The sequence below is a fragment of the Physeter macrocephalus genome, chromosome 10 (genome assembly GCF_002837175.3).
Source record: "Physeter macrocephalus isolate SW-GA chromosome 10, ASM283717v5, whole genome shotgun sequence".
NCBI classification, from domain to species: Eukaryota; Metazoa; Chordata; class Mammalia; order Artiodactyla; family Physeteridae; genus Physeter; species Physeter macrocephalus.
In genome coordinates, this window is record NC_041223.1 from 808,673 (window position 1) to 833,467 (window position 24,795).

Below are 24,795 nucleotides of genomic sequence, written 5' to 3' on the forward strand. Positions count from 1 at the left end.
GCTGTGAAGGTATTGTTATATGAGATTGGCATTTAAATCAGCCCACTTTGAGTCAAGCAGATGACCCTGCACAAGGTGGGTGGGCCTCTTCAAGAAGCTGAAGACGCTAAGCAAAAAGTCTGAGATCCACCAAAGAAGGAGGGATCCTCCCTCCAGATGGTAAACGGAAACCTTGCCTGAGTTTCCAGGACTCAAGCCTTGAGCATCAGTACCTCTCTGGGTCTCTAGTCCACAGGTCTTCCCCGTAGATCTCAGACCTGCCAGCCCTCACAGTCTTGTGAGCCAATTCCTTAAAATAAATCTTTCTGGATAGACAGATAGATGGATAGATGGATAGATAGATGATAGATAAATAGATGATTGATAGATAATAGATGATAGATAAATGATAGATGATGGATAGATGATAGGTGGATAGACAGATAGATGGATAGATAGATAGATAGATAGATAGATAGATAGATAGATAGATAGATAGATGATAGATGGATAGATGATAGATGGATAGATCAACCTCCTATTGGTTCTGCTTCTCTGGAGAGCCCTCACTATACAGCTTGTCCATGGTGAGCATTCTTAGGCGCCAACGAAACCGGAGCCGTCAGTTCGGGAGGAAGGACGGAAGTTGTGACCAGTTAGCCAACTCTTCAGCTTGTGACCACACAGGTGAAACTTTGGGTGACCCCAGGGACCGCGCATGTCTGGAAGAGGAGAGGCCGAGTGCTGCTGGGGGCTGGCAGGCCAGCTCAGCTGAGGCGACCGGGCTTGGGCTGCCTGTCCCTGTGGACACTGATTTATCCAGGAAGGTGGCAGAGGTTGTGGCTGAGAAGGAGATGGTGAGCAGACAGCAGTGACTCTGATGAGCAGGTGAGGAGAACCAGGAGGCTTAGGTGCAGCAGCCAGGCTCCAACGGGGACCGTCTTCCTGTTGGCACATCGGGACGCCAGATGGGAAGGGAAGTGAGGCATCTTTGACAGAAGAGCAACGCCGCGACTCACGGTCAGGCCAGTGACGTGTGAAGGTTAGGGAAGCACAGTCAGGAAGCATGTGACTCGCCTACAGACACAGACTCGGGAATGTGCCACATCATGGGATTCGGTCAAGTTACTGCCGCGCGAGTGAGTGACAGAGTCAGCAGTATTAAAGCCAGGTTTGTTTAACGGAAAAAGAGTGAGAAGAAAGTCCTAATCGTAAAAAGTGGGGACATCGGTGAGAAGTGACAGCAGGAAAGAGGGAGGTTAAGAACATCTTACAATTACATCTTTGTTGTAATCTAACATGATATGAAAAAAATAATCTTTTTTTTTAATTTAAAAGGTGGGGATGCATCGATAGTATGCGTTTTTAATATTTAAAAAGATGTTTTAATGTCATAGACTTCCTTTTCTGAAGTGTTTTTCTAATAAATGCTATTAGTGAAAAATAAGAAAAAAGAAAAAAAGCAGTTTTGATTCGAAGTGCCTTGCATCTCCCCAAAGACAATATTAAAATGCCCTAAGATCTCTTCATACATTTATCTTTGGTTTTTGGTGAGGAAGGATCTGACAACAGGGACAGTTTGATTTTGATTTAATGAAAAGAACAATCACTCGCTCTCTCTGCCCTGGAATGTGGGCTGTGATTAGAGCAGAAACTTTTTAGTAACATTAACTGTCTGTTCAGATTTTCCTCACCAGAAATCCAAGTCATTCCTTTTACAACAAAAAAATCATAGTAGAATGCATTCTCCGGGATTTGGAGAGAAAAGAAAGTCCAGAGGCAGAATTTGGTATAAATCCTGAAGCTGGGCTGATCACCATGACTCGTCCACATCGGAATGTCACAGCCTGGGCTGGCCGAGCTTCCTTGGCGGGAGGCGTGGTTGTTTATGCCAGGCTGGAGAAGTCACTTGAACTCATGTCCTTTGATTGAGCATTTTTTAAATAAGGCCTGTGTAAATCATTTCCTTAAAATTGGCATCCTGGGCATGGAGACAGTCTGTTTTCCCGGGAATTTTTATTTGCAGGGTACTTCTCTTTCCTTGATGAGAGAGATTCTGCTTTTAATTCCCTTGGCCCCCTTCCCCTGTGCAAAATCTGTGTTCTCCTAAACACTCTTGTTTTTAAGAGTGTTTAGGAGTGTGGTTATCTTTTAGACCAATATTTCCTTCTGTGTTTAATTAATTGGAAGAGTGAGAAAGTAAATAAGTAAAGTGAAAAGAAGACGCCTTACTCATTTTGTCCCCCACTGCTTCCTCCCATCGTTGTCAAGTCAAATTTAACCACCTTCTTCTAGAAATTCTTCTTGTAAATATCTTCATGGTCTTCAGGAGACAAATATTTCTTAGGAGGACACAAAAATACTAAAAATAATTAAAAATATAAAAATAATTTAAAAACTGGGCATCATCAAAATTAAGGACGTCTATTCATCAGGTGACAGCATTAAGAAAGTGAAAACATGGGAGCCCTTCATTTGTATCCACAGTAAAGAATCCCTACAGCTCGATCAGCAAAAAACAAGCCAATTTAAAATCTGAGAGTTGATTGCAGAGGAATTTCACAGAAGAGGATCCCCAAAGCCTCTGAGCACGAGGAGGTGGTCAAGATCACTGGTTATTGAGAAAATGTGAATTAAGCCCACAACGAAGGAGAACTCACACTCACCAGAGTGTCTGAGACCCAGGAGACTGAAAATCCTGCTTCCTGGCAGGGATGTGGCAGCACCTCCCACCCTTCACTGTGGCAATAGAAAGTGGTTCAACCTTCACTGGGAACATTCTTCATCCATAATTACTAAATTTACAATATGCCCATCCTATGATCCCACAATTGCATTCCTAAGTATGACTACGAGAAATGAGTAAACGGGTCCACAAAAGACACGGACGAGAATGTTCATAGCAACTTTCTTCATAACAGACTCCGACTGGTGACAACCCGATGCCTGTAACTGAGGGGATGGATGGATACGTGGTGCGTAGTCAGGCAGAGAAAAGTGCAGTGTGGTAACCACAACCAGGGGGTGACCCCCACCGGTCAATACCATGTTGTGTGGAAGAAGCAGGTTCATTCACCGACAGAGTGTGTGATCCCTCCTCTGGGAGGCCCGTGTCAGAGGCCAGGAGCCAGACGGCGCCGAGCCCCAGAGGGAAGACCCATGTGCAGTACGTGAGTCCAAGTGTGACCCAGGGCACACAGGCGTCCTGGGACTCAGTGGTAGTAACTGAGTGAATAAATAAAGGGTTTTTGTGTGCATACAACACGTCAGGTGGTGAAACTCTAAGCCAGCGGTCCCCAACATTTTTGGCAATAGGGACCGGTTTCATGGGAGACAATTTTTCCATGGACGGGGTCGTGGGGGGGGGGATGGCTCAGGCGGTAATGCGAGCGATGGGGAGCGGCAGGTGAAGCTTAGCTCGCTCATCTGCTGCTCACCTCCTGCTGTGCGGCCCGGGGCTTGGGGCCCCCTGCTCTAAGCACTTCCTAGGTGTTGCTTCATTTAATCCACACAAAAACCATGGTTAGTCATTACACCACTCTGTGCCTGTTTCCTCACCTGTTAGAGGGGTCATGGCATACCTGCCATGGGGCTACTATCGTGGTCTTTCACGTTTCCTCTTTTGTCAATATCCTGCTCATGTTTTTATTTTCCCTCCATTTTTCTGTTGGAGTGTTCACTTTTCTTTTTTATTTGTAAACGCTCTTTGCATATGATGGGTGCTGGTCCTCTGTCTTGTAAGTGTTTTGTGTCCATTCTTGAACACGTGTGAGCCTGGACGATGCTTTGCAGTGTCTCTGAAACTGCTTTGGCAAAGCTCACCGGGTCTCCTAATTGCCGAATCCAGTGGATTCTTCAGACTCTAACTTACTCCCTGTAACTTTGGCCCCGTTACTTCTCCGTCTGCCTTTAAATATTTTCCTGCCTTGTCTGACAGTACAGGACTCTTGGTCCCCCTGCCACCTTCCTGTTTCTCACTCTCTTTTACGGACTCCTTTTCCTCAAATCGAGCATCCTTTCTAGGTTTTTCAAAATTCCCAAGAATGACATTCCACGGTGCAAGGGCATGGAGGACACAAGTCACAGATCCCAGGGATGGTGGCTGGACATCTGAGGGAGATGGGGGTAGTGTCCAGGAAAGGAGGGAGCATCAACGGCGGGCTCTAACTCACACCCTGTCAACAGCAAGGCACCCCAGGGCCGGACCTCATGGAGCGGGAGGGGAGGTTGCAGCTCCGGCTTCCCCAGAGGCCATGGTGGGCGCTCAGGCCAGGCTGTGCCCCTCCTGGTGGTGGGAGGGAGCCCCCTGGCGGTCCTTGTGTGTGGCCAGGCCTCTCAGGATTCTTCAGGGGTCTCACAGCTCATCGTCTGGGGAGCTGAGGAGTAGGGTTCTTCCTTCACTTCAGGACACAGCAGGTCCCTGGTCCCGATTCTGGACCTTCAAACCCCATGGACCTAAGGCACTGCCATTGGCCTCCTCCTCCTGGTTGGGCTGTGCTATGTGTGCAGGATTCCGGCTGGGCCTCCTGACTGCACCTCTACTCTGCCCTGGCACAGTGGCGGGCGGAGTCCTCACAGACTCAGGGGCTTGGGGCACAGATTCTCATCAGACACCTCATCCTCTGAGACCCAGCTCCAAAGGGCATCAGGGCTCCACCCCACCCCCACCCCCAACACTCGTGTGTGGAGACCTGCAGTGTCCAGGCGCTGAGGTCCGGGGGGCTCCTGGGAATCAAGGGCTCTTCAGGGCATCTGTCCCTGTGTCTGCTCCCCGTGATGGGCACAGGCCCATCCCCACACTTGCCTTCTCTGGGCACCTGGGTCACAGGGCTGGTCTCGGCCACGGCCTCGTCTCCCCCGGGGCTCCGTCGCCTCCACCGCAGTGACCCTGGCCCTTGCTCTGCCTGGTGCACTTGTTGCATCCTGTCTGCTGGGAGACACCAACCCCTCCTCCTGACCCATCCGGTCTCCTGCCCGAGACCTTCCCCAGGAACCCGGCTCCCTCTTTGTGCCTCCCGTTGACCCACAAGAACTGGTTGAACTGTCTGTGTCCCTCTCTCCTGTCTCAGCAGGTGTTCCGCGTGGGTCTTCCCTGCTTTGCTACTGGGCCCCCAGCCAAGCAAGCAAATGGAGCGCCTGCCCCAGTCCTGAACCCAGACCACCCACTAGAGCAGAAATAGAGAAGGGGGAGGGTCCCAGAGAGGGGGAGGGTCCCAGAGAGGGGGGAGGGTCCCAGAGAGGGGGAGGGTCCCAGAGAGGCGGGCGGGTCTAAGGGAGCAGCAGGCTGGTGACTCCTCCGTGTGGGGACACCTTTTCCCCCCCAGTTCAAAGAGGTGGCTTTTTGTCAGCGGTGGGGCCTGAGCTGAGCCTTAGGTGAGACCCTGCTCCCTCCGTGGCCTCCTCTTGCCCCAAAGGCATCTGGACAGACGCGGGGTCAGGCTCCAACGGCTCAGCTCCTCGGATCCATGTGCGGGAGAGAAAGGACCACAGGTTACAGAGGGATCCCAACCCTAGAAACATGGGCTGTAGGGGGCTGGCCCCTCCACCCCAGCGCCTGGACTTACCTGCTGTCCAGTCCGGGCCCTTGAGGTCAGAGGAGGCCCAGTTCACAGGGGTGGAAAGGTGGTCACCTCGGCCTGGGGACCCAGGACCTCTGCTCCTTCCTGACCCGTTTCTGCCCTTCAGAAGGTTGGATTTCCAGAAGCCATTTTTTGAATCCTCATAACTATGTGTTAGGTACAGAATTTGTGGTGCACAGGGGAAAGGCATCTGCTCCGTGGAAAATCCATTCTGACTTGACTTGTGCCCTCTCCCACACCCCACCTGCAATTCCTCCTTGGCCCCCTTCCTAGTGATTACTAGGTTCCCTAGTAGGTAAAAATAGCAAAAAGAACTTAGCACTTTCAAAACCCTATAAAGAAACCAACCCAGGGGCGAGAGGGCAAGATGCCCAAGACACGGAGTGGGCTTTCGTGTTGCCCTCTTTGTTTGAATTCCAGGTCAGAACTTTTCCCAAACTCCACGGAAAGATGAATAATGTGGCATCCATCAAAGACAATTTTCCTACAGTAAAGGGATTTTCATTTTAAAAGGATCCGTTTCCACTGAAGCTAGCATTTACTGGCATTTAAGGTTTTCTCCTTACAGCTGTGGAACCTGGGAACATTTGGCCACGTTGTATTTATTTAAGCAGTTTGAAATGTGCCCACATAGCCGTGATCTCCTGAAGGAAAATATCTTTTTGTGATTTTGAATCTAGGGTGATTTGGCTGTAAGATGCTCACATTTCCACAATGGGCCTAATTGATTCCATCCTTTGTGCTGTCATAGTTCTTATTAGTTGCCAGTAACGTGTAACCCTGCTTACGTTTATCCTTGTGAAAGACTGTATTTCTTACATCATGCATCACTAAACTTAGCCTTTCTTAGCCAGTCCTTGAAAAACTGCCTTCAACTTCTACAGCCTAATCAGCCCTCTTTTTTCCTTCCACTGGGTGCACAAAACTATGTATTTGTCCAAAAATTTAGTTTTTACAGACTGCAATGGCTCCAGAGTTAACATTTGCTTACCCAGCCGACAGCCATTTTATTTCACTTTGGGGAGTATACGGTCAGCCTTCAGGTTCCCCCTCAAAGAACTGAATAATCCGGTCTGTGGTTTACTTTTAATAAATCAGGTCTGGGGACTCACTGCTACTCCACGGAGGGACTGGGTAACATGTGGTAGGTATATAATACTGCCAGTTGCTCTGGCAGTAATGGCAATATGAATAAATTTGCCTTATTACTTTATAACCAATTATTGAGATTTCATTTAATATTTTAAAACCCGTCATTTGTAATCTTGGCATTCTACATTTTCAAGTGTATTAATGATGAGAAATATTTTTTCAATAATCATCACATATATGGGAAGGGAGTCTGGGGGAAAATGGATACATGTATATGTATGGCTGAGTCGCTTTGCTGTGCACTTGAGACTATCACAACACTGTTAATCGGCTCTACTCCAGCATAAAATGAAAAGTTAAAAAAAATTGATCGTCATGTATAACATTCTAACAACTTAGAATTTTCTTTTACTTTTTGTTTTTTCTGTAGTTTTGCCTTGTATTTGGTTGAGGAAATCATCTGAAATGCAAGTGCTGTGCTAACCTCTTCATCCCGTCCCCTAACTCTATCAGAACCAAACAGTGTCCACGTATGAGCTAGTTCTTCTGACCCCTTTTCACCCATCTCTCCCATCTGCACCACCTTCCTCTGATAACCACCAGTCTATTCTCTGCATCTGCATCTGTGAGCCTTTTTTTTTAGATTCCACATGTAAGTGAAATCCTACAGTATTTGTCTTTCTCTGTCTGACGTACTTCACTTAGTATGATCATCTCCAGGTCCATCCATGTTGTTATGAATGGCAAGATTTCCTTCTTTTTTATGGCTGAGTAATATTTCTTTGTGTGTGTGTGTATATATATATATATATATATACACAAACATTTATCTGTGTGTCCATCAACGGACACATAAGTTGTTTCCATTACTTGGCTATTGTAAATAATGCTGCGATAAACATGGGGGTGCAAATATCTTTACAATATATGTGTTTTTGTTTTCTTTCGTTAAATACCCAGAAGTGGGATTGCTGGATCATATGGTAGTTCTACTTTTAATTGTTGAGGAACCTCCATACTATTCTTTATAGTGGCTGCACCGATTTACATTCCCACCAACAGTGCACGAGTCTTCCCTGTTCTCCACACCCTCACCAACACTTACTGTCTATTTTCTTTTTGATAATAGCCATTCTGAGAGGTGTAAGGTGATCGCTCATTGTGGTTTTGATTTAGTGATATTGATCAGTGATGTTGAGCATCTATTCATGTGCCTGTTGGCCGTCTATACATCCTCATTGGAAAAATGTCTGTTCAGCTCCTCTGCCCATTTTTTAATTGGGTTGTTTGTTTTTTCTGTTGTTGAGTTGTATGAGTTCTTTATAAATTTTGGTTATTAACCCCTTATAGGATCATCTCAGTAGATGCAGAGTGAGATTCTTAATGCAGCAGGTGCACAGGAGCACGCAGCCACTGAAGGCTCTCTGCACGTGATCTTATTCCTGCTGAAGAAAAATGGGACCAGAATCACAGGAGCTGGATGATTACAAGTGGAAGGAAACTTACAGGCTATCATGACAACTTTTATCATTATGTAACACCCTTCTTAGTCTCTTATTATAGTCTTTATTTTAAACTATATTTTGCCTGATATAAGTATAGCTACTTATACTCTCTTTTCATTTCCATTTACATGAAACACTTTTTCTCTCCCCTCACTTTCAGTCTGTGTATGTCTTTATATCAAAAGTGAATTTCCTATAGGCAGCATATAGACGGGTCTTGTGCTTTTATCCATTTAGCCACTCTATGTCTTTTCATTGGAAAATTTGGTCAATTTACATTTAAAGTAATTAATGATAGGTATATGCTTATTGCCATTTTGTTCATTGTTTTCTGGCTGTTTTTGTAGTTTCTTGTTTTTGTTTCTTCTATTTCTTTCTTCTTCTCTTGCTCTTTTTCTTTGTGGTTTGATGACTTTCTTTAGCAGTATGCTTATATCCCTTTATCTTTTGTGTATTTACTATAGGTTCTTGTTTTTGGTTACCATGAGGCTTACAGATATAACAACTTATATCTATAACAGTCTATTTTAGGTTGATAGCTACTTAAGTTTGATCACATTATAAAGCTCAAGATATTTACTCTCCCTTCCCCATGTTTTATGTGTTTTTTGATGTTACATTTTACACATTTAAATCTTTTGTATCCCTTAACTTATTGCTGTAATGATAGGTATTTTTACTACTTTTTAATTTCAACCTTTACACTAGCTTCATGTGTTTTCTTGTTATTAGTTAGTACCCTTTCTTTTCAGCTTAAAGAAGTCCCTTTACCATTTCTTATAAGAATGGTTTGGTAGATATGAACTTCATAACTTTTGCTCCTTTGGAAAACTCTTTACCTTTCCTTTAATTCTGAATAACTTTTCTGGGAAGAGTATTCTGGGGTGGAAGTCCCCTCCACCCCCAGCAATTTGGCTATATTGTGGCACTCCATTTTGGACTGCAGAACTTCAGCTAAAAAATATGCTGATAGTCTTATGGGGTTTTCCTTGTACATAACAAGTTGTTTTTCTCTTGCTGTTTTTAAGATTGTCTCATTGTCTTTAACTTGGCATTTTAATATAATTTGTCTTGGTGTGGGTCTCTTTGGGTTCATCTTATTTTTTTAAAAAAACTTTTATTGGAGTATAGTTGAGTTACAATGTTGTGTTAGTTTCAGGTGTACAGCAAAGTGAATCAGTTATGCATATACATATATCCGTGCTTTTTTTAGATTCTTTTCCCATATAGGTCATTACAGGAGAGTTCCCTGTGCTATACAGTAGGTTCTTGTTAGTTATCTATTTTATACATAGTAGTGTGTACATGTCAATCCCAATCTCCCACTTTATCCTTCCCCCCTTCTTTCCCCCTGGTAACTATAAGTTTGTTTTCTACATCTGTGACTGTATTTCTGTTTTAGAAATAAGTTCATTTGTATCATTTTTTAGGTCCCACATATAATGATATTTGTCTTTCTCTGTCTGACTTACTTCACTCAGTATGACAATCTCTAGGTCCATCCATGTTGCTGCAAATAGCATTGTTTTTGTTCTTTTTTATGCCTGAGTAATATTCCATTGTATATATGGACAACATCTTTTTTTATATGTATATGTTTATTTAATGAATGAATGAATGAATTTTTTTTACAGTAGGTCCTTGTTGGTTATCTATTTTAAATATAGCAGTGTGTACCTGTCAATTTCAAACTCCCAATCTATTCCTCCCCTCCACCCTTCCCCCACTGGTAACCGTAAGTTCGTTCTCTAAATCTGTTAGTCTGTTTCTGTTTTGTAAATAAGTTCATTTGTATCATATTTTTAAGATTCTGCATATAAGTGATATCATATGATATTTGTCTTTCTCTGTCTGACTTACTTCACTTAGTATGGTGATCTCCAGGTTCATCCATGTTGCTGCAAATAGCATTATTTCATTCTTTTTTTATGGCTGAGTAATAGCCCATTGTATATATGTACCACATCTTCTTTATCCATTCATCTGCTGATGGACATTTAAGTTGCTTCCATGTCTTGGCTATTGTGCATAGTGCTGCATGAACACTGGGGGGGCATGTATCCTTTTAAACTATGTTTTTCTCTGGATATATGCCCAGGAGTGGGATTGCAGGATCATATGGTAACTCTATTTTCAGTTTTTTGCGGAACCTCCATACTGTTCTCCATAGTGGCTGCACCAATTTACATTCCCACCAGCAGTGTAGGAGGGTTCCCTTTTCTCCACACCCTCCCCAGAATTTATTATTTGTAGACTTTTTGATGATGGCTATTCTGACTGGTGTGAGGTTTGGCACTCTATGGGCTTCCATGAGCTTGGTGTAGTATGAAGACTCTTGGGAAATTTATGATGGAAACAAGAAAGTAATGATCAAGGAGACTATTAACTGAATTCTAACATTGTGAGCGTCTCCAAATACTTGGAAAAAAGAGCATAGCATGTTTTGACACCATGGAGAACTGCTAGGATAGAAACTGGCAAGGTGCTTACCAAACTATTTCCAATTTCTGAGCACACAGAAGAACTATATTTCTCAGCCTCCCTGCAGTGAAATTGGGACGATGAGACAAATTTGTCCAATGGTATGTGGGTGGGAGCAATATTTGCCAATTCCAGGCCTGGCAATAAATGCCCCACACAATCTTTCTACTTCTCTCTGCCCCATGCACAGAAGAAAGAAAAGGATTCAGAGATGGTGGAACCATATGATAGAAGGGTCAACATTCCAGAGTCGCCACTTGGTGTAGAACCCAGGTGAATTACCTGTCGCCCAATCCAGGGTCAGCGAAGTATGACCTGTGAGTAAAGTTTCCCAACCCCCACCTAGTCAACTGTGTTGCAAGGGAGAAATAAACCTTTATGTTACTAAACCACTAAGATATAACGTAGATACCTATAAGATATAGTTGCTCCTTACACCACCTACCATTAACTACCCTGGCTTATACCACTGCTCTCAGTGCTCAGAGTTTTCTCATATATATATATATATATATATATATGAGAAACTGTATATATACAGAACTATATATATATATATATATATATATATACAGTTGACCCTTGAATAACACGGTTTGAACTGTGCAGGTCCATTTATACATGTTTTTTTTCAAAGGTAAGTATAAATCAATGATATGTTTGGTTGGATTTGTGGATGAAGAACCATGGATAGGAAGGAACCATGTATACAGAGGGCCGACTATACGTTATACTGTTATATGCAGATTTTAGACTGCACAGAGGCGCCCCGAGGCTCCTGTGTTGTTCAAGGGTCAACTGTGTGTGTGTGTATGTGTGTGTTTATAAATAAATAAATAAATAAATATATTCTCCATATATGAATGCTTATTCAAATATATCTCATTAATGTGATATAGCTGAGAGGTAAACACAGTACATAGTAATTCAAATTCTGTGATATCAATTTTATTTTAAAAATAAGTGTAAATTTATCACGTTTGTGAAATTTGAGGTCATTTTGTCTACTCCTCTTGTTTTACAAATTAAGAGACTAGAAATGTGGGCTGATGAAGCTATTAAATTATGGTAAGTTTCATCACCATTAATGAGAGCAACCGTGGTTCAGCTTTCTGGAAAGTGCACAGAACATGCCAGCTCCTACTCTGTGACTCAGCCTTCATGACCCTGATCCACATCCCAGAGCAGGTCTACAGGGGACATGTACAAGGGCACTCACAGAGGCATGTTTGTGGAAGTGACTAGAATTCATCCTTCGGGGAATGGTTTCGATGATGCTTTTAATGGATAACTACTTACAGATGTATAGAAAACATAATTGGGGTGGATTTTCAAGTAGGGGGAACATGGGAGAAGGTATCAAAGAGGATGGAAGAAAAAAAAAAGGAAAGATATTATTTCACTAAGATCAGAGACAGTAATTCACACAGTAAAATTTCCAAATTATTTTCAAATAGAGAGTTTATTTTACTAAACATGTTGAATTAATTTAAGTGTTGTTGGTCACTATGCTACTGAAGAGAATTATTAAAACACATAGAGATATTGGCTTACAGTTTTTACTGAACATTTCCTTTGCCGTTTTAAAAATGATTATTTACTTAATAATTGCTCCCTTGATTTTTGACCCAAACTTGCTTCATTGTGTGCCTATCACAGAGCCCTACATATACTAAGTGGTTAAAAATTGATCATTATTGTATTTTTCCACTATGAATGTAGGTAATGGATGATTTCATAAAGGTATTTTGACTTTTCTTTTAAATATAATGCATCAATTTTGTATTTTACTCTATCTGGATTCCAGCCCTTTCTTCTCAGTTACGATTATGTTTTATTTCTAGGATCCTTTATTTATTTATTTTCCCACTTTTCTTAGTGTCAGTCCTTCCTTTGGCTCACTTTGTGGCTTTACAAAATGATATGATGTCAAGAAGCAGATGCTCAACAGAGAACCCACGTGTGGTCTCTGGACAGTGTGTGTTTGAATTAAGTCCTTGAGTCTGTTACTGACAGTACAGCAAACAGCAAAATCAGTTCAGTATTTACTGCTGACATTGCATCTGACACAAATCACTCTAACTCTCCAAGGTATGATGTTGTCTGTCAATTGCTGCTTTGGTAGTTTTGTGAGGATTTTATGTAGTTTTGTTAGTTCTGAAAATTTGCATTTATTCTTTTAACCACATTCATTTTTAATGACCTAAGTTCTTGTCTCTAAACTAAGAATGTGTCAACTCTTCCTGCCGTTCTGACCTACACATCAGCACCCTAGTCTTGTAACACCGCATGCCTGAGGCTTGGGTGATCAAAAGTAGAAGATGCCATGGTGTTGAAAAGGTATTTCAAGGAGGTCTTATATTTGAGACAGAGCAGTGACTCCACCATTTTTTTCTGATGTATGCCAAAATGGAATCTTTGTCTTCAGTGGGTTATTGGTGAGCACAGATGGTATATGGCAGGTCCCTGGTCTAAAAACTTATACTTGATGTGGATTCTAAGCCTTCCATACTGGCTTATCTTCTTATCTTGTTCATACTTTCCTGCTTAGAATGGCATGGATGGAGTGTTTGTCCTTTTGTATTTAAAATTGTTTTCCTATTTTTGTGATCTCAGGCAACATAAATCTCCAGAATTAAATCTTGGCTCTATTAGTCAGCTGTAATTAACTTACTTGCTGTCAAGACACACAATAGCTCAGAATTCCTCAAAGGTTTCCGACTTTACCTTTTCTCAAGATGAGTGATACTAGGGACCAAATGCCTCTTTCTACACAGAAGCAGAGTAAGGCTTTTCGTGAGATCCACAACCCTGGGCACATGAGAGTGGAAATCACATCTGAGAGCCTCTTCACCAAGAGACCAGCTGGAGTCCTGGCTCTCGCACCAAAACTGTTGTGTTTGATTACTTAAGATAGAGGATTTGGGGAAATTGGCAGAGCAGAAAGTACCTGGTAGATGAAATCTGTCACGAGGAACCCTCATTAAGGCTATCGACAGATTTCTCATCAGAAACTTTGAGGCCAGAAGACTGGGCTGATCTGTTCAAAGTGCTAAAAGAAGAACTGTCAACCAAGAATCCTGTATCCAGCAAAACTGTCCTTCAAAAGTGAGGGAGAAATTAAGACATCCCCAGATAAACAAAAGCTAGGGAGTTTGAGACCACTATTTGCCCTGCAAGAAGTGTTCATGTGAGTCCTGCAAGATGAAATGAAAGGAAACTAGTCAGTAATTCAAAATTGTGTGGAGAAATAAAGGTAAATACATGGGCAGTTATAAAAGCTTGTATTATTGTAACAACAGCTTATAACTGTACTTTTTGTTTTCTACATGGTTTAAGGGACTAATACACTTAAAGAAAAAACCAATTATTAGTATAATTGGTATCTTTTTGGTCACATATTCCAAAAACCTATTGCAAAATGTCTTAAGCAAAATAGCGACTAAATTGGTTCACATACCAAAAAACCATCAGAGCACTGTTGCCCCAGATCAAGCATTGTTGCCCCAGATCCAGCACTGTGGCTGGATCGAGACATCGCTGGAGGGGCTGGGGACACAGCAGTTAACAAAATGGGAAAAGTTTGTGCATATTTTATAGAAGGAAAATGGAAGAAACATATAACCTTGTTGACAGTTTATAGTTAGTCTTTAGAATTTAGATTAGGGGTTATATTTTCCTATAAATTTTGATCTATTAATGCAATTTGGCTACAAAATAAAATTCAAAAGGCCAATAGTCAATTGTTATTTAGTTTGATATCTCTTTCCATTTCATTGAAGAAGAAAACCAAAGGAACTGATGTGGGGAGTAGTTAGGTAACTAGATTGGATGCTATTCCTTGCATTTTACTCGGGGTTATTTCATTACAAGAAAAAGAAACACACTCTCTTAGCTATTTTAAGAAAAATAAGATTTTGCATAAAGATCCAGAAGTCTATTGCAGATACTCAGAACAGGAACCCTGCAGAACCTCAGAATGGCTCTCGCTGCGTGTGGTGAAGGATGAGCTCTAGGAGCTGGGAAGCTGTCTGAACGAGGCGGGCCCTCTGTCCCCTATGTCCTGCCCTGCAGTGTCTCTCATTTCTCCTGCACGTGAGCCTCAAAGAATTACCTGAGTCTTCACGACCTCCCAGCTGGATGTAGCCACCCACGGCCATAGTTTTCAATTGTGACAGCCTGGGCCAGTGGCACGGCCCCAGACGAGTCAGCTGTGGCTGGCGGTGCAGCAGGTGGGGAGCTGGGTCCCACCCTCCGCAGGGCTGGGGGTGGGGGATGGGCAGGCAGACCCTCCAGGTGTGCCTGCACCCTGGGCACTGGCCTACTCTGCTTCTCTTAGGAGGTAATATTTGTTCACTGATGCTTATTTCTATCAACTAGATGGGGTAATGCAGAGTTTTCTATGATATTTATTCATACGCTCATTTTATTTTTCAACAATATTTGAGTGCCTACGATTTTTTAGGCACTGTGCCAGGTGCAGGGATACACTGGTGGGTGAAAAATGGTGTTTCTTCCTTCTTTCACGGGTTTATGAACAAACAAGGTAGTGATATTATAAAACTTTAAAGTCACTAAAAACACATATATTAAGCCCCAGTGATCTTCCTGGGCGCTTTAGGGACCCAGATATGTATTAAATTAAAAGCCCAGTTTCCACTGCTGGAAATACAGTGGCTCCTTCCATGAACATCACTAATGTTTCCCAGGAGTTTCCGATTTTGCCAAGCCTCCCGCGTGCATGGCTGCGGGGATCCCAGCTCCTCCCTGGAGGGCCAGCGGGGGGCTGTTCTGTAGGCTTCCTTTCAAATGAGATGTGAAGGGGCTCAGAGAAACTCCTTTCCTTCCTTTGCCAGAAGCTCTGACATGACAGTAGCATTAGTTAGGTTACTGGGTTGGTTACCGTGCTTTAGCGCATGTTGAGTTATTTTACAAAAAATGGTTGAAAGCAGTTTTCTGTCAAGCTAGTCATATTTTTTCTGAATATGAAGCTCTATCTGCCCTTTATCAAGTGCCTCACAGACCAGGGCAGCTCTGTGCTGGCTCCTGCCCGGAGGATGCTTTTCTCTGCTGTTCCTTGAACCTCCCTTCAAAGGGTACCAACCGGGCATCTGTCCTTCTGTCCCCCTGGAGCACCTGTGTCTCTTCACCTTTCATCTCCCAAGTAACACGCTGGGCCTTCTCCCCTCAGCCCTCATTTCTCAACACACACCTGCAGACCCACCTCGCATCAGGGTCTTGAACACCCTCTGGGTTATAATGGGGGTGTGGCTGTCCTGCCCTCAGCAGCTCAAGGTCTCATGAGGGAGGAAGCAAGGAAGGGGTGAGGTCTAAACAGCCAGAAGTTCTGGCCACGAAGGACCACGGAGGTCCTTCGCCTTTGGCAAAGGCCTCTGGGAGGACGTTTACGTTCAAGCCGAGACCTGGAGGCTGGGTGGAAGCCCAGGTCTCAGGTAGAGGCCCCAGCGCGGGGTGACCCCAGGACAGGAAACAGCTGTTTGTTCTGAGTAGTTGTGTGTCTCGTTCATCATGCCAAAAAATGGTAAAGTGATTAGAATGTACAAGAACTGTTGGGCGAATACTATTGCTGGTGGCCGTGTAAGCACAGTGAGTCCTGGCCCCGGGGGCTGGGGTGGGGTGGGGGACATGATGGTGACTGAGCTCCTGCAGGGAATCACTGTGTTACTGTAATTCAGACGCTCTCTGGCCCAGCCTTTGTCTACACTAGAGCTAGTTTCCAACCCTGGCTTTCCATGTTTGCTATGAAGGCGGCCAAGGGACTGAGGGTGCCTGCAGCCCTGGGTGTGCTGTCAGCATCTCCCACCTCCTCCTGTCCGCAGGGTCTCCTCTGGGACCCTCCCCCTTGGCCTCTTGACTGCAGGCTTTTCATGGGACTGGGCCACCCCTCGGGGCTCTCTGTGACCCTCTCCTCCCTCCTGCGCTGTGACAGCTGCATGGCCAGGGCTGGGACCCACAGCCCGCACTCTGCCAGTTCATGTGGTCTGTGACTCCCTTCGCCAGACGGCTCGGCCCCCACTCCCCAGGAGGGCCTTTCTTAAGGGCAGCTGTCATCTTGGCGGATGTTTCTGTTGGCGAAATACACCATTAAGGAGACGTCTTAGGCCTGAGTCTTACCTGCCCTGCCCCACTCCCTGGAGCAGTCTCTCCCACACCATTAACCAGCGCTACTCGTGTTTTTCAAATGGAGCCGGTTATAAATGAGGTCATCACACAGCCAGCGTGGGGTGACAAAATAAACCCCAATTATTTTAAATCACATGGAATCTGAATCAGGAATCGAGGGTGGACAGTGCCTCTTAAAAATATAAAAAGAAACATTTATGGAATGGATGTGTGAAGGGTTGTTATTTGCTTTATGAAAGGTTGCTTTGCTTTTCTAAATGATTTACCATGGAATTACTCTAATGAGTAAAATCCTTAAGTGCTCTTAAAATTCTAATTAGAACTTTTAGCTTAAGATTGCATCTGGCTGTTTTCTTATAGGTTCTCTTCCAAATTCCTGTTTAAAGATTCAAGGAACAGAAAAGAAAACACCAAAAACTAAAAAATGTGCTGTAAAACAAAATAGCCGTCAACATTTTATAAGATTCTTTGAGCAAGTTCCAGTAATAATGGGGCAGATGTGTTTGGATTCAAATTCTTAAAAATCTTAAACCTCTTCTTCACCCTCTAAAACAAAGGGCAGCACATCCAGGAAGGGGTGGGCTGGGGTCAGGTCCTCTCTCTGTTACCCACCTACATGTGAGGTCCACCCGCAGAGGCCAGCTCTTCTCAGAAGCAGCAGGAAGCCTGTGTCCTTGTCCCGAGATGCCAGCCCACCAGGAACCACCATCTTACCACCCACTGGAGGACACAGCTTGGAGGACGCAGCACCTGTGGGCACTGCTAAGCCTGTATGTGGTGGGGAGACGGGGAATGAGACCAGCGGGCCCCAGGAGGCCTGGAGGCTGCTGCACTTATGTATTTTAACACAATTATTATCTACGGCCTCCTGTACTTGAAGCATTATTTTTTTCTGCTCCAAGTTTGAAAATTGGATGTAGGAAATGGTAAAGGCCCTGCCTCAGTCTGGCAGAATATTCAACATGTGCTAGACCCTGGAAATTGGACAATTTCTCTAGTTGTTGATGCAAGAGGGAGATTATTTCAGTACTGACTTGAACAGAAAGGAGACATTCATATCCTGTTGGTGTAGACTTGAGTTTGCCAGCGTCTAACTCATTTGTATTAGAAACAATTTTATCTGGTATATTTACTAATCATACCTTGGTTTACACTTCATACAGTATTAATGTGAGCAGCCCCTTCTCTTTTTGCTTGTATCATTTGGTGCTTTTTTAAAAATCTTAACCTTTATGAGTTGCTTTGTTTTAGGTACACCTCTTAGAAATGGAACATTAATTGAGCTTTGCTTTTTCAGCCAATCTTAGACTGATGTTTTAATAATGACAGTATCTAAAATAATTTCTAATAGTGTGAAAAGCTGTGTAAGTGATTATTTAAAATAATTGCTTCACTCCCCAACACTGTAAACCCACCAGGGCAAGAACCCTGTCTGTTTTATTTGCAGCCGTGTCTCTGGCAACTGGAGTAGAGATTGGAGAACAGTGTTGCATGAATGATCAAGTAAATGAAGGGAGAGTTTTTGATTTAAACAATCTCTTTAAAACTGTGAATGTTCCTCCCAGTGTCTGCTGGTACCTGATGTTGCCAGGAAATGCAACCCTGTGGGGAGACTTGGAGATGCTGGTGCCTTGGAGGAGTCCTGGGGAAGGACTGGGGAAGAAGCACAGGACATGCTAGTTGTTTTATTTCATTCATTATCAGAAGTGGATTTACTGAGAAGCAAACGATGCTGAGGCTTTAAGGCTCTTCCCTGGACCTGGTGGGTCCTCAGTGGCATGCCCGTATCATCACGTGTTGTGAAATTTTCAAAAGGTATTGCCTGCAGTCAGCAAAGACCATGCCTCTTTCCAGCCCAACTTCCCTCACCTGTGTTTCCCACCATGGCAGGATGCAGGGGTTGCTGCAGTGAGTCAGGCTCTGGGGAAGTGGGGTCAGGGGTGCATTTGATTAGGGTTAGTGGAGTCACAGTCACTTCTGTCCCAATGCTGGGATGACTTCAAAAAATGCTCTAACCATGCACTCTGCTGATTTACCCAGTGTAATGATATGAAGACTTAGGAAGAAAAGATAAGACCATAATTGGCCAGAAAATGTAGTTAGAGTTGTGTAGAGGTGTACTGTGCCCTTAAATTGAAAAAAAAAAAAAAAGTTTTTTTCCAGATTGTGTGATGCTTGTGGTAGCTGTCATATTTAAAATGTTTAATTTATGTTATTTTTTTATGTGCATAATTTTCTTAAAGAGGTTCCCAGATTATATAACTTTCAAGCCTCACAAAACCTGGGATCCCATGCTTATTAAAATCACAAAAATTAAGAGCACTTTTAACATCTCTAGATCTTCCTGCACCAAATAACATGGAATAAATTTCTATGGAACAAAAACTGAAGAGGTTACAAGAAGAGATGGCCCAAAACACAGTTGTGAGAAACTTAATACTTATTTTTCTTCCTCTGCATTCCATGGATCCAGAAGAATTATGAAAGACGTATTTATGAAAGATGTGTGTGTGTGTGTGTGTGTGTGTGTGTGTGTGTGTGTGTGTGTAAAATAAAAAACAAAAACCAGAGGGGAAAAACAGAAACAGATAGTAAATGGTAGACTGAGCTAAATCTTATCAGTAATTACATTAAATGTTAATGGTCTACACACTGCAGATAAGAGGCAGAGATTGTCAGGATGGATTAAAAGCAAGTCCAAGCTATATGCTGCCTACAAGAGACAAACTTTTAATAAGAAGACAAGGAGAGTTTGAAAGGAAATGGTGGGAAAAGGTAAATCATGCAAATGTTAAGAATAAGTCATTGGAGTAAAGTGTATTCATATCTGAGAAAATAAACTTCTACATGGCGAGTATTGCCAGAGATAAAGGGAGTTTGTGTTGTGGTAGAACGAGCTTCTCTTCATCAGGAAGTCAATAATTATAAAGGTGCCTGTTGAGAAATACTCCAATACATGAAGCAAAACTGACCCAATGAAAAACTGAAAGAGATGATTCCATAACCAGGGTAAGATTTTAATACTCCTCTCTTGGCAACTGATAGAACAACGAGATTTTAAAAATGAAAAATGGGTCAGTGAGGACAAAGTGTGACCCATAGCCTGGGGTCGCCCTGAAGGAGCTCCTGACTGAAGTGTCTGGAGGTAGTGAGAGCCTGGCCCCTGGCTCAGTCCTTGTGGGAGGTGACTTCCCTCCTCCGCAGTCGTTTGTGGCCCTCTGAAGCCTCCTTCCCACCGTGAGGAGGTGTCTGGCTCCAGGGGCCTGTGGAGCAGCAGTTACAGGAGTTGGACAGGTCACCAGGCTTGTCAGGTGGCCAAAGCCATGGCTGGCCTTGGCCCATGGACTCACCTGTGCATAATCTTGGGCCATGGAGGGCTCCTTACTTCCTTGTGAGCTCAGCAATGCCATTCAAGAAGATAATTCTAAAATTGCATTCAACATTTTACTTGTTTTCAGGAAGAAAGCAGTTCAGGGAACTTTGTTTGTCATGAAGGGCAGAAGCCTTTTGAAACATACAGTAGATTGGTGCATATTTGTGCACTACTGATCATTACAGTGTTGTTTGTTACAACAGAAAGTGTCAAAGCTACACTAATAAAGTGGAGCAGTTCAGTTGAATGTGGTGTGTTCATATTGAATGTGGAGGGGCCATGGATTAACAGTCCCTGTGACCAGCAGCTTCTGCGGAGGGACCCTGCATCTCCCCTTGTTTCCAGCAACCACTTGCGTGTTTGCCTTTGCAGGAGTCACTGGGTTCCCAGGAACCACAGCCAACAGCGTCCCCCTGGAAGAACTGCCTTCCTGGCTTGCCGTGGGTACAAAGCACAGCCTTCATTTTCATTGCTTTGTTCATCTGAAACCTGGTGGACTAGTGACCCAGCCACGACTCCCAAGCTGGACCCAGGTTGGCTTTGACGCGGCTGTTGGAGACTCCACCCCAGGGACTTTCCTTTCCCAGATTCTTCATTAACTTACTCTGAGCTGACTTCCTCTTTCTCTTGCAGCATAAAAATGAATTGGAAAAACAAATATCACCTCTAAGTTTCACTGATGCTACTTTAATTAAACGCACATTACCTTGGGGATTTTTTAAACGTTCCATCTCAAAACGGTAGAGACACGAGCAGCGTGGAAACCACATCTCCTTCCACTCCTCTCACCTCCTTTTGGACGTGGCAGATTGAATTTTGGCTGAGTCTGTGTCAAAATTCAGACACTTGGCCACGGTTAATCTCTCACTGCTACTGCAAAGGCAGTAATAACAACCAGCTGAGTGAAGAATGAAGCCCAGACTTGGAAAACAAGCAGAGCCACCCCTTGGTGAGGTCTTGCTACTCGGCAATACTTGTTACGGGAGCCCTGGTGGGAGGGGTGGTGTCTGGGGTCCGGGGTCCTGGCACAGCTGTGTCAGAGGCCGCTCAGCTCCCTGACTCAGATGTGCCAGATCACCCTTCCACTAGTTTGCGAAGGTATGTCTGAGATGGAGACAATAAAGGATTCAGAAGTGAAGTTTGGAGTATAGTTTGCCCTGTTATTGTCTCAAAGGACCAAAGTAGCAGAAGAACAAAGTCAGTCCAAGTTTAATACTTTAAAGCCAATGTATTTCTTAATAAGAATATGAGTGGAAAACAAAACAACTTAGCCAATATTCTCCCAACTGCCATAATCCCTCAGCTCAGGGAGAAATTCCACCCCAAAAATAACAACAAAGAAAATCCAAATGAATACGGACCAAAGCCAGCCTCCCCCACCAGGTGAGTATTTCCATGGGTGATGGGCCTTGGATGAAGTCCAGTCCCGTTGGCGGACGCACGGTGCACTGGCCTCGGCAGCCTCTGCTCCCCACACAGGGCGCCCGGACGTGGGACAGAAGCCAGCTCCTGGCTGCAGATTGACACCTAGTTTCCTCATGCAGGTGGATCTCTCTCTAAACATGTGTGCACAATAAATACTACATATTCCTTCAACAAGCAAGTGAGAGGGACAGGGAGAGAGAGGATGGCAGGATTGATTCAAGAGAACATTTCACAACGTACATGAAAAATTTTAGTGGGTTGGGTTCCATATGTAAACATTTTTCAGTCTGTGTTAGATCTTTAGAACAGCTCCCTGGGTAACATTTTTGACCCGTGATATATAGGGCAGTGTCTCCCCCCAGCCCGAGAATAAGACATGAATGAGACCTTGAGAGCTAGAATAATAATTATCTTCCCCCCAGTGAGCTAATGTATGTAATTTCCATGTTTTAACGCAATAACAGTTGACTCTTATTTGGAGTTCTAAATAAATATATTTTGTTAATTATATACTTTAAAATTAGCATGAAAGTTTTCTCAGGACAGAGTTTTCCATCTTCTTCCAATTTTGAGGAGGGGGAATTGAGGAGGAAGAGGGTCCCACTGGGTTTTCTTCATCCTGCTCTGGCCATGGAGCCACCCTGAGTCTCACTGACTGTTTCCTTAGCCTCGGTGAAAACAGTCACGTGAATTCATAAATTTTTGAGTAGTCAAAGGTATCAGGTTTAGCTAGTCAGATGTTGTCCCTTAAAATATTTTGAGAAGTGTCTGTGCCTCTTTTGGTGCATAAGACACAGGGGTGCTTTCCATGCATGGTTTCATCTTTTCCCTGCAAACAGCTTCTAGATTAAATTCTCTTTAATCTCTGCTTTTACTATATCCTGTTCTAAACCTTTGGATAACTAGCTGTTTATCATAGGGTAAAACCAAACCTTCTTGATTTTCAGAGTCTGTAGCAGGTTCATTTCTACCCACTGCCATGTGACTCGTGGGGCCTCCCTCTAAGGGGCTTCATGATTGGGCCACATCCTGTGACCTTCTGGGGTCCTTGCCCTGCGTGTGGAAGAGTGTCAGCCCCAGGGGAGGTCTGACAAGGCATGGGCTCGTAGAAGCAGAAGGACGTGCTTCTGTCCCGAGGCTGGTCCTCCAGCCGGTCTTGTGGGTCACCTGCCACTCACCTCACAGCTACATGACCACGTGAGCAAGAAGAAGTTGTTCCCAGTCCTCAGAGCCCAGTCATTTGTGGGCTCAGCAAAGCCAACTGTCCAGCTCGGTGGCCCTGATTCCTTTCCATGGGAACAGGCCAGAAGATCATTCCAGGCTCTTTTTAAAAAATTATTTAAGTCAGAACATGATTCCGGAACTGATTTTAGTGGAAGCTGGTATAAGAAAATGCTCTATGTAGTAATGAAATCTAACACCCACATCGATAATAAAATAGGTGCATTTGTGTATATTTTCATAAACACGTCATTTCCTGAACGGTGTCTGCCTCCTTCTCTCTCCCCCAAAGCTGGAATGAGTCAGGTTTGCTTCACTGTTGAATCATCAAGAAGTGGGAGGAGGTGCTTGGGAGCAGGAGGCTCACATTCAACACGCATCGGCTCGTGAAGCCATACGATGAGCAGGTCTCACCCTCTGGAGTTTGCCAGGCGTCTCCTGTCCCCTCCCCACACTGTCCTCTTTGGAAGGGGGTCACTGTGCACAGCCCACGCTTGGGAGCATCTTCATAAGTTACTTGGAATTCTTGTGCATGGGTTGGTCTACTCTCCCCCCTTTGTTTATTCCATCGTGTGTTTATATCAGCGTGGACTGGTGGGTATTTATTTTATGCTCTGGATTATGATCCAACACGACTTTATTTTGTTGTTCAAACTGTCTCAGCTTTGATCACTGGGGGCTCCTTCAGTTGGCTCCTGGGTCCCTTTGACCTGCTCCGTCTTTACCTTCTGACATTATAAGAAGCTCCAGACTCATCCTGTACAATTCCTGCTGCAGTCAGTCTTAGAATCAGTCATTTCTCCAAGGAGCCCTGGTGGCTTTTCATGGAGAATGGAGTTTAGACACCAAGGTCTGGGCACTGGGTGGGTGTTGTGGCTGGTGAGGCGCCACTGCCTCTAAGTCATCTTGGCTGACAGAGAGGAGACGGGTGAGTGTGTAGTGATGGTACAGGCACACTGGCTCCTATGTTAGATCCATCACACGTGTAACATATTTGCACTTCTTCTCTGCGTATCCATCAGTCTCTGGAGTAAGTGAGACATGAGTTCAGCCTGATGGTTGTGGCTCTGACTGCACCACCTGGGTTATTCTAGTGGCCTTTCTGTTATTTTACTTTTGAATCTCACATCTCTGCTTTTCTTAGCAGGAAGCATATCCATGTACTTTTTTCTTCCCTAATAACTTGAGGAACATATATTTGTCTAAAAGTGCTACTTTGAAGAATGTTTTCGTTTTCTTTAAGGTATTTATATTGTGGTTTGCTGTATAATAATTTATATACTTGTTTAAATCTACCCCAATAGATATTAAACTCTTGGAGGGTAGGGATCACGTGTTTTTCATTTTTTATTCCTCCTGGCAACCGGCACAGACACTCAATTGTGTCTTGATCGAGATTCTGTCTTTGTTACCCTGTACTTGTTTCAGGAATCACAGCACATACTGTGGGTGCTTCAGTGGAATGGTTACGTCTTCTGCATTTGGGGAAGATGCCAGCACCTTATGGCTATCATAGTGTTCATTGTTCCCTAGTCGGAAAGACGAGCCCTGGTCACTCTCGGGGGCACACTCCCTGCATGGGGACCTATGTGTGTTGATAGTCCTCTGTTTTTCCTTAGTGGTTATCTACTTTAATGGCAGAACTGGAATATTTAGGAAAAAGAAGTACACTTATTTTTGGTAAAGATATTCAAACATTTGATGAGAATGCGATTTGTGTGTGTGTGGCAGTAACTTTCTTATTATCTTTGGAGAAGTTAATATGGGGAAAATTATATAAATACATGGAATAGGAGAAAGAACTAGTTGCCACTAGGGTGAGCTCATGTAGACTGTGGTTGGGCTGGATGACGAGTACTGGGAAAAACAAGAGGACTGACTTTGCCTTATAATCTATAGTTTCTGTCAATACAAGAATCCTGTTTAATAGCAGGAAAATTTGCTATGTGTCCACATAGCAAAGCACAACCTACATACACTCTCTGATTCTGTGATT

General features: G+C 43.7%; 1 long non-coding RNA gene across 1 annotated transcript; it reads left to right on the forward strand.

Moving 5' to 3' along the window:
* The first annotated feature begins 1,071 nt into the window (after positions 1-1,071).
* Positions 1,072-23,993, forward strand: LOC114487017 (uncharacterized). Its single transcript, XR_003681582.2, has 3 exons — positions 1,072-1,150; positions 10,827-10,953; positions 20,526-23,993. It is a non-coding gene; the product is annotated as an uncharacterized lncRNA (long non-coding RNA).
* The last annotated feature ends 802 nt before the right edge of the window (positions 23,994-24,795 follow it).